The sequence below is a fragment of the Podarcis gaigeae genome, assembly GCF_964106915.1.
Source record: "Podarcis gaigeae genome assembly, chromosome: 2".
Classification (NCBI taxonomy): domain Eukaryota; kingdom Metazoa; phylum Chordata; class Lepidosauria; order Squamata; family Lacertidae; genus Podarcis; species Podarcis gaigeae.
Window position 1 is genome coordinate 20,510,173 of NC_139679.1, and position 7,881 is coordinate 20,518,053.

Here is a 7,881-nt window from a genome sequence, read left to right on the forward strand (position 1 = left end):
CCTCCCTCCCCCTCTCCCCCCAAAAACAGCACTTCTGTCTTGTCAGGATTCAACCTCAATCTGTTAGCCACCGTCCATCCTCCAACCACCTCCTTCTTACTCTGTTCCTCTGCTGTCTTCTAAGAAATGTGACTTAAACAGTTCATTAAAAGGTAAAGTGGACAGGATTTTCAATGAGCAAATGAGATGTTATCTTTCATTGGAATAAATAGTCACAAAACGACTGGCTGATATCCAACAAAAGTTATATAAACCCCAGTGACATCCATTAGTTGTGACTAAAGGCGATTAATCTCAGCAGGACATAAACACAATTAACTTCTTTGGGGTTGGGCCCATTGTGCGAAAAGATTTCAAATGTCAAGTTATTCATCTGAGCAAAACAAAAATAATTAGCAATAACTTTGCTAATAATCTTTGAAGGCACACTGGGTAACGCTGTGGGACTTGTTTTTTTCTCCGTGTTGTGTGCCTTCCACATTTGATGCCCAGCTTCGCAAATATAACAATACATTCTGTGCCTACCGAGACTGGAACAAACGATGTTAGAGTTGAAAAACTGCCTTATTTTCAGATCTTTATATTTCTGCTTGCATCTTCCCTGTTAGGTGGTTTTGGATCACCCAGGCCCAAGACCTAGCAGACAGATCACATGATGATTTCCTGCTATATCTGTCTGCTTTCTTGGTTCTCAAGAGTTGGTGCCTCATCCAGGTATATAGCACTGTTTCCCCCCAGTATCGGCAATAGCTTTTGGAAAAAGAAGAATGCAAAGCCCTGTTGCACACGTGTTCGCTGGATCATAGTCATTATGTTTAATCAGCCCAGATAAGTATACGATCTCATGTGTCCCACTTTTCGTATTGTGTGAAACAGGCATTAACATCATTATTTCCTGCGGGAGACATTTGAAGTGAGCTAGTTAGTCTGTTTGCACAGATCTCTTTCATTCTGTTCCATCTTAACAACAGAGGAAGCTGCTGCCTGTGGATGCACAGGTCCCATTGTGGACTTTCTTCTGTATCTCAATGTGATGTTTTATCTACTGTAGCAGGCACCATTGGCTCTTTCACTCTATGTCCACAAACTTGTAAGCTGTTTATTTTCACAAATGCTTCTCAGGCTAAAGTAACAGCACAAGTCTCAACATGTTTTTTTTAAGATTCCTTGGCCTTAACTGAGGGCTCTGACATACGCATTATTAACTGGATTGAAAGGACTGGGTACAGGTGGCAGGACCAATAGCTCTCAGTTGTAGCATAATTCTGAACTTCGCTTAACAGAAACAGTTCTATGCGGTCCCCTTAAACCTTGGGGGGAAAAACTGGAGGAGAAAGTTTCTTCTATGAACAATCTCAGGTCTGTGCAGTATAGCGAAAGTAGGCACTGTATCCTGGCAATGGGTACAGCAAACTTCCGTATTGAATGAAGATGTATAAATATGTATCTGTAACAATGAGTCAGTTTGCCAAGCCAAATTCAACCCATCAGCCATGCATTGGCCTGCCAAGTTCTTGGCAGCTGCCCCTTCCCCCAGTGCTTGCAGTCCTAGGCAGGCAGCCAAAGCAAAACAGGATTTTTATTGAGCCGCCATTTGTGCCTAGTGTGCTGTGTTTGGCTTCATGGGTGACACGCAGTGGGAGGCCTGCTTTATATTTTGCATATTCCACTAATCTCATTTTCCATTCAACATTGGTAAATGTATATGTTTATCAATACATCCAGTAATTAATTTTAATTAATTTTGGGAGATTTGTCGTCCCTCCACCCCCCGAATCAACCCTTCTGCGAACACAAAGATTAATATCAATAAAACACCCCCTACAAGAGACACTTCTTTACCAACTCAGCAGAGATCTGCCTCATATTCATTGTGTGGCTAGCTATCATCATCATCATCATTGTTATTGAAACTATTCTATCAGATAAACATAGCACAATAACCATATTGAGAAAACAAACAGTCAGTTACATTGAAAGTTTGCAAACCACCAGTCCCGTTGATGTTCAAAGCAGTGTTCATCGAGACAATTCTGCTGGTATCTAGTTTTGAAATGTTGTGCACAATGTAATTTCTTCCATCGGAAGCTCAAAATTATGACCACATGCTACAGCTTGGAAGCAAATCCTTAGAAAATCAACCAGCAAGAAGACATTTCCTAATACTTCTTTCCGTTCCATAGCTGTCTGCTAGGCTATACTGCTGTCTTCCCACACTTTGCTGTTCCATCAGCTCTGAGAATGGCCAGTGACCTGCTTGAGAATTAAAAGTTTGGCCAGATGTTTCCTGAGCATAAGCCAGCTTTTTATTTCCCTTTGCACATCATCTTGCAAGAGGCAGAGCTGTGCTGAGTGCAGATCTGACATTGTTTCAGAAAGCTGATGGCTGGGTTGGTGGGAATCTTTTCCCCCCATTTGATAATGTGTTGGAAAGTCAATCTTTATTTCTACAGGAAAAAGAAAACCCCACCCCCATAAAAATAGAGACTTATCTTGAGAATCAGAGCTATGTTGCTATAGTACAAAGAGGTTACATGTAGCTATCGTGACTACACAGCTGTTTTGATACGGGTCCCCCCCCCCCACAACCATAGATCTTTCCAATATTTTTTCAAATACATCAAAGTAGTGTAATGGTTCTAGGGGTTGCTTGTGTGTAAGTTGCTGCCACTCCTGGCTAGGTTACCTGGTTGAACCCTTTCTGTCTGGACAGCCCTTCACTTCGTGGCTGTCTCAGTCGCTGGCAGAATCTGTCAGTGGCCGTTTCTTGAACTTCTTCCAGCAAAGAAGTTCTTTGACGCCAAGTCTCCTCCTACTCTCCCTGCGTGGAAGTCTTCTGCGCAGGGAGGGTGTGGGCAGCGGAGGACCCGTGCTTTCCCCGCTGGTCTCCGACGAGGAGTCCTGGAGCCTCCTCTCCAATTCCTCCATCTGCCCCCCTTCACCCCTGGTGTTACGCTGATTTCCTTCCCCAGCAGATGGGCTGCCTCTCTCCCTACTGGGACCCTCTCCGGCATCCCTCTGGAGCCTTCCCTCCGCCTCTAGCTCCGATGGCAGTTCCCTGACAAGTAGATAGCCATAATCATATATTTTGGTAGCTAATTCTCTTAAAGAATTATGCTGTTTAAAGAAGCATGAGACCGGGATTGCCAAAGCTTATGGAACACAGGGCACATTTTTAAATTGGGGAAAATGCTGTGGGCGCCAGTCACAAAATGTCTCTCTTGGGGGGGCATGGCATAACACAACATGGCTGCCATGGGGGGGGGCGGGTGGCATAACACAAAACGAGAGAGGAAATAGTCATCCTGCTGACTTCAATATTGTGGAGTTCACACAACGTGGGTTTCCCAGGCATACACAATAATGCTATTGCTGTCTAATACCAAGTAGGAACATTAGTACAGTGGTACCTCAGGTTACATACGCTTCAGGTTACATACGCTTCAGGTTACAGACTCCGCTAATCCAGAAATAGTACCTTGGGTAAAGAACTTTGCTTCAGGATGAGAACAGAAATCGGGCTCCGGCGGTGCAGCAGCAGCGGGAGGCCCCATTAGCTAAAGTGGTGCTTCAGGTTAAGAACAGTTTCAGGTTAAGAACAGACCTCGGAACGAATTAAGTTCTTAACCTGAGGTACCACTGTACCAGGAAAAATATTCAAAGTGCCCCCCCCTTTTGTGCACATGCTAACCACACATATACAGAGCACAGAAACACATGCATCTCTCCCTCCTTCACACATATACACACATTTCAGATAAACACCTCTCCCTCTCCTCCCAAACACACCTCTCCCTTTCTCACAAACCACACTCTGTACTACCCTCCCGCTCTGTCACAAAACCCCGTCGTTCCCCCTCTCTCCCAAACGTTGCTTCCCCCTCTCACAGCTGGGTGTTTGCAGGATTTTCTTTTTTTCAGGGAGCGATATTTCCTTGGGGAGCAGGCAAAGTAAAACACTGAAAGGATAGAGCAGGCTGATTTCTCTTTTTTAAAAAATGGAAGAAAGATATCTGTACTTTTGCCCTATATCACAGGTTCTAAAAATGTTAGAAGCTTACTTTTTAAAGAGAGAGAGCTGGGAATCTGAGAATTCTGGTTCATTCCAGAGGTGCCAATGAAGGCCTTTGTGGGCACTAGGTTGGCAACCCCTGCACTAAGCTGCGTCAGCATCATTGGATGAAGCCAAAGGTCAACAACTTCTACAAGCGAAGGGGAAAACATCCCCACACAGTATTTCTTATTTCCAGTTTCTGTTGAATAAGTTTGTAAGGTTCAAAATAAGTTTAGTACCATATATACATAGGGGGCATGGGTGGCGCTGTGGTCTAGACCACAGAGCCTAAGGCTTGCCGATCAGAAGGTTGGTGGTTTGAATCCCCGCAATGGGGTGAGCTCCCATTGTTCAGTCCCTGCTCCTGCCCCGCTAGCAGTTCGAAAGCACGTCAAAGTGCAAGTAGATAAATAGGCACAGCTCCGGCAGGAAGGTAAACGGCGTTTCCGTGCGCTGCTCTGGTTCGCCAGTAGCGGCTTAGTCATGCTGGCCATATGACCTGTAAGCTGTCTGTGGACAAACACCGGCTCCCTCGGCCTATAGAGCGAGATGAGCATGAAACCCCAGAGTTGTCCTTGACTGGACTTCACCAGTCCCCAGGGGTACCTTTACCTTTACTATATATACGCCAATCACCAAATAAGAGAGGAAAGGAAGAGGAAGAGGGGGTCCCCTCCCTCCCTCTTTCCACACTGTTGATAAGTTCATAACTTTTCCTCATAGGGAGATGCTTTAATTTAAACCCTTCATCATTTTACTAGAAATTACACGGACCCAGAAGAGGTGCCAAGGAATGCTGATTTAGAAACAAAAACATCATGTGCTTTCAGACTTCTGGCAGCAACTCTAGCCAAACCAAGAGTCCAGCCAATTTATATGCACAGGCGAAACTTTCATCCTTTGCACTGACTGCTGGAACTACAAAGCCTTTGATGCATCTGATCTCAGTACAAAGGGTAGCAGACGCGTTCAAAGTTGTTTTCCTCTCTTTCAGACATAGGAAAAGGTTAACATGGGGGGGGGGAACATGAAATCCAATATACTGCAGTAGGTTTTCTCGGGAATAGATTGCGCTTACACGGCATGTGTGTATACACACACTTTTCATTCTGGCAGACCTGAGTACTGAGTCTGTGGTTTCAGCTACATCTCCTGGTCAAGCTGAGGTTCGGTCGGGGAGCTATATTGTGGCCCAATTTATGATCCTTGGCTTATGTGTGGACATGTGCATTTCGAAAGAAAGGAACAACACAAGGAATGTGTGTGTGAAAAGCTCCCCACAGTTAGCTTACAGGATGGGTCATGGTGGAATCCAACATTCGAACATCATTTGCCACATTCATATGAGTATGTATCTCCACAAAAATCTTCAATGAATGTGAGAGTCTTTGGTTTTCCTGCTCAGTTTCTGTTTGCCATGCAGAACCAAAAGGACCCCAGACTTCATAGAGCTTTTGAGAGGAAAGGATTTGAGGTGCTTGAATCTGGTTTTGAGGGGTGGGGGGAAACACCTTCAGAAAAGTGATGCCATCACTTGTTTGAAATGTGTCTGTGGGAAGCAAAATGGCACCAACCTGAATAAAGTGGCTGTACAAAAACGGGGAGAAATCAACAGCTGGGACAGAGCCTCAGCAATGAGGAAATGCTGAAGGAAGTTGCTTGGTACAGGAATACGGTGGCCAGGAAAGAGGATCAAAGCATTAGGAAAGAGACTCAGGTAGAGTGTACGATCCAAGGGCACCGTCATCCGCTCACCATTTGCAGAGCCCCACAGACTGGAACGGCAAGCAGTTTGGGAAATGAAAGCAGTGCGGACGCAACACTTTGCTTTTATCTGAGAAGTCACATCAGCATCCAGTTTCCTTTTTCCTGATATTATACAAGGTTTGGAAGAAGCCCAGAAAAGAAAGGAGAGGAGAGGCCAATGACTTGTCTAAAAATCGGGGTTTGCGGCGTTTCTGCTATATCATCCCATCGGTGGAGAAAATCACAATCAGCAAAAGGAAATGTGAGGTCATTGCTGAACCGAATAATCTGATCCCATTCAGTGAGCAGACTGAGATGCATGAGAAGGGAATACACAGAAGGGGGTAGACAAGAAACCCTGCTCCTATCTCAGATATTGATGGGGTGGGAAATGCTTCATTTGTGCTGTGACCCCCATGGAAAGCTAGGAAAAGGAAAAGCATCTTAAAGCAAAACAAACAACTCGACTGGCTTTATCTGAACAGTGTTTAGCTTTTCAATGATGCTCAATTCAAGAGGATTCAGTTACACAGATTTTAATACTGCACAAAGTGAGACAGTGTGTCTCTCTGGGGTTTTTTTTTTGGGGGGGGTGAGCAATGGCACTGTAGAATCAGGATAGGTACCATTGCCTAGAGGGAAAATAATATTTATCTCATGGGGCTGTTCATTTTCCTGCAGATTATAGCTACTTATGTAACTCTTACCTGTGTGTGAAAAAATCTCTTCATGATATGCAACAAAATGAACGCTCTCTCTGTTACCCTGTCTCTCAACACACACACACACACACAAACACACACACACACACACACACACAGAGAGAGAGAGAGAGAGAATATATTCATTACAGTAAGGGAAATGAAATTTAGAATTATGTTTCCTGCCCCATGGGTACCAAGAGACAGTAACTGCAGCCGTATCTCAGCAGCCCTGTCGGCAGGATTAATGTCTTAGAAACAGCTGTAGGCTGCCATGTGTGCTGGTTGCAGATGGCAGTCGGCAAAAGTGATGTCATACAGAATGCTCTGCTACTTTGGTTTTTTTTAAAAAAAAATTTGCTAGAGAGATTTCACCAGCTGCTGAAGGCACTTTCTAAAATGCAACAGTATGGTATGGATTTTGATAAACTCGAATGTCATCTGCTTGACATTTGAGAGCTGCTTTGAGAATACTTTGTAGCGGGTGGGGAACGAATTGAAAAAAGGGGAAAAAAAACACATTTCCCCAGGGTACAATCAAAACCAGCGCTACCAGTGGCTTGTTTTTAAGGCTCATTGTTTTCCATTGTTGCAAAGTAAAGGACAGGAATGTCCAGTGGCTGCTGAATGCCAAAAGAGATTGCACTCCCCACTAGTTACAGACAAAAGGTCCAGCTAGTTTACAAAGTTGCATGATGGTGGGCTTTGTTTTATTTTTCTGCCACTTACCGTATTTTTTGCTCTATTGGACGCAGTTTTTCCCCTCCAAAAATTGAGGGGAAATGTGTGTGCGTCCTATGGAGCGAATGCAGGCTTATGCTATAGCCGCGCGCAACCCCTCCGGCAGGGAGAGGCTGCACCGGGCTATGACTTCTTTAGCTCCACGCAGCTTCTCCCGGGAGGGAGAGGTTGCATGGGGCTAAAGAGGAAGCCTTGGCTTGTGCCATAGCCACGCGCAACTCCTCCGGCAGGGAGAGGTTGTGCGCAGCCTGTATGCTGCTCTTTGGGGCTGGGGGGGGGGGAGATTTTTTTTATTGATTTCCCCATCTAAAAACTAGGTGCGCCCTATGGTCCGGTGCACCCTATGGTGCGAAAAATACGGTATTTGTCATTGCACACACCACCCAAAAAATATTGGGAATTGTAGTTTGATAAGGGTGCTGAGAAGCGTTCATTAGTGAAGTTTTTCCCTCCCTCACAGAATGGCAGGTACTTGATGACATGAAATGACTGTTAAGCTAGTGGTGAGATGGATATACACAGATTGTTTACGTCACCCCAATTTCCGAGTTTGAGATACTCTAGGGGTTCCAAGTTCTTACCCAGGGTTCAGTTTCCTCAGCAGAAAGTCAGTGAAAAAAGCATAATAAAAAACATAAC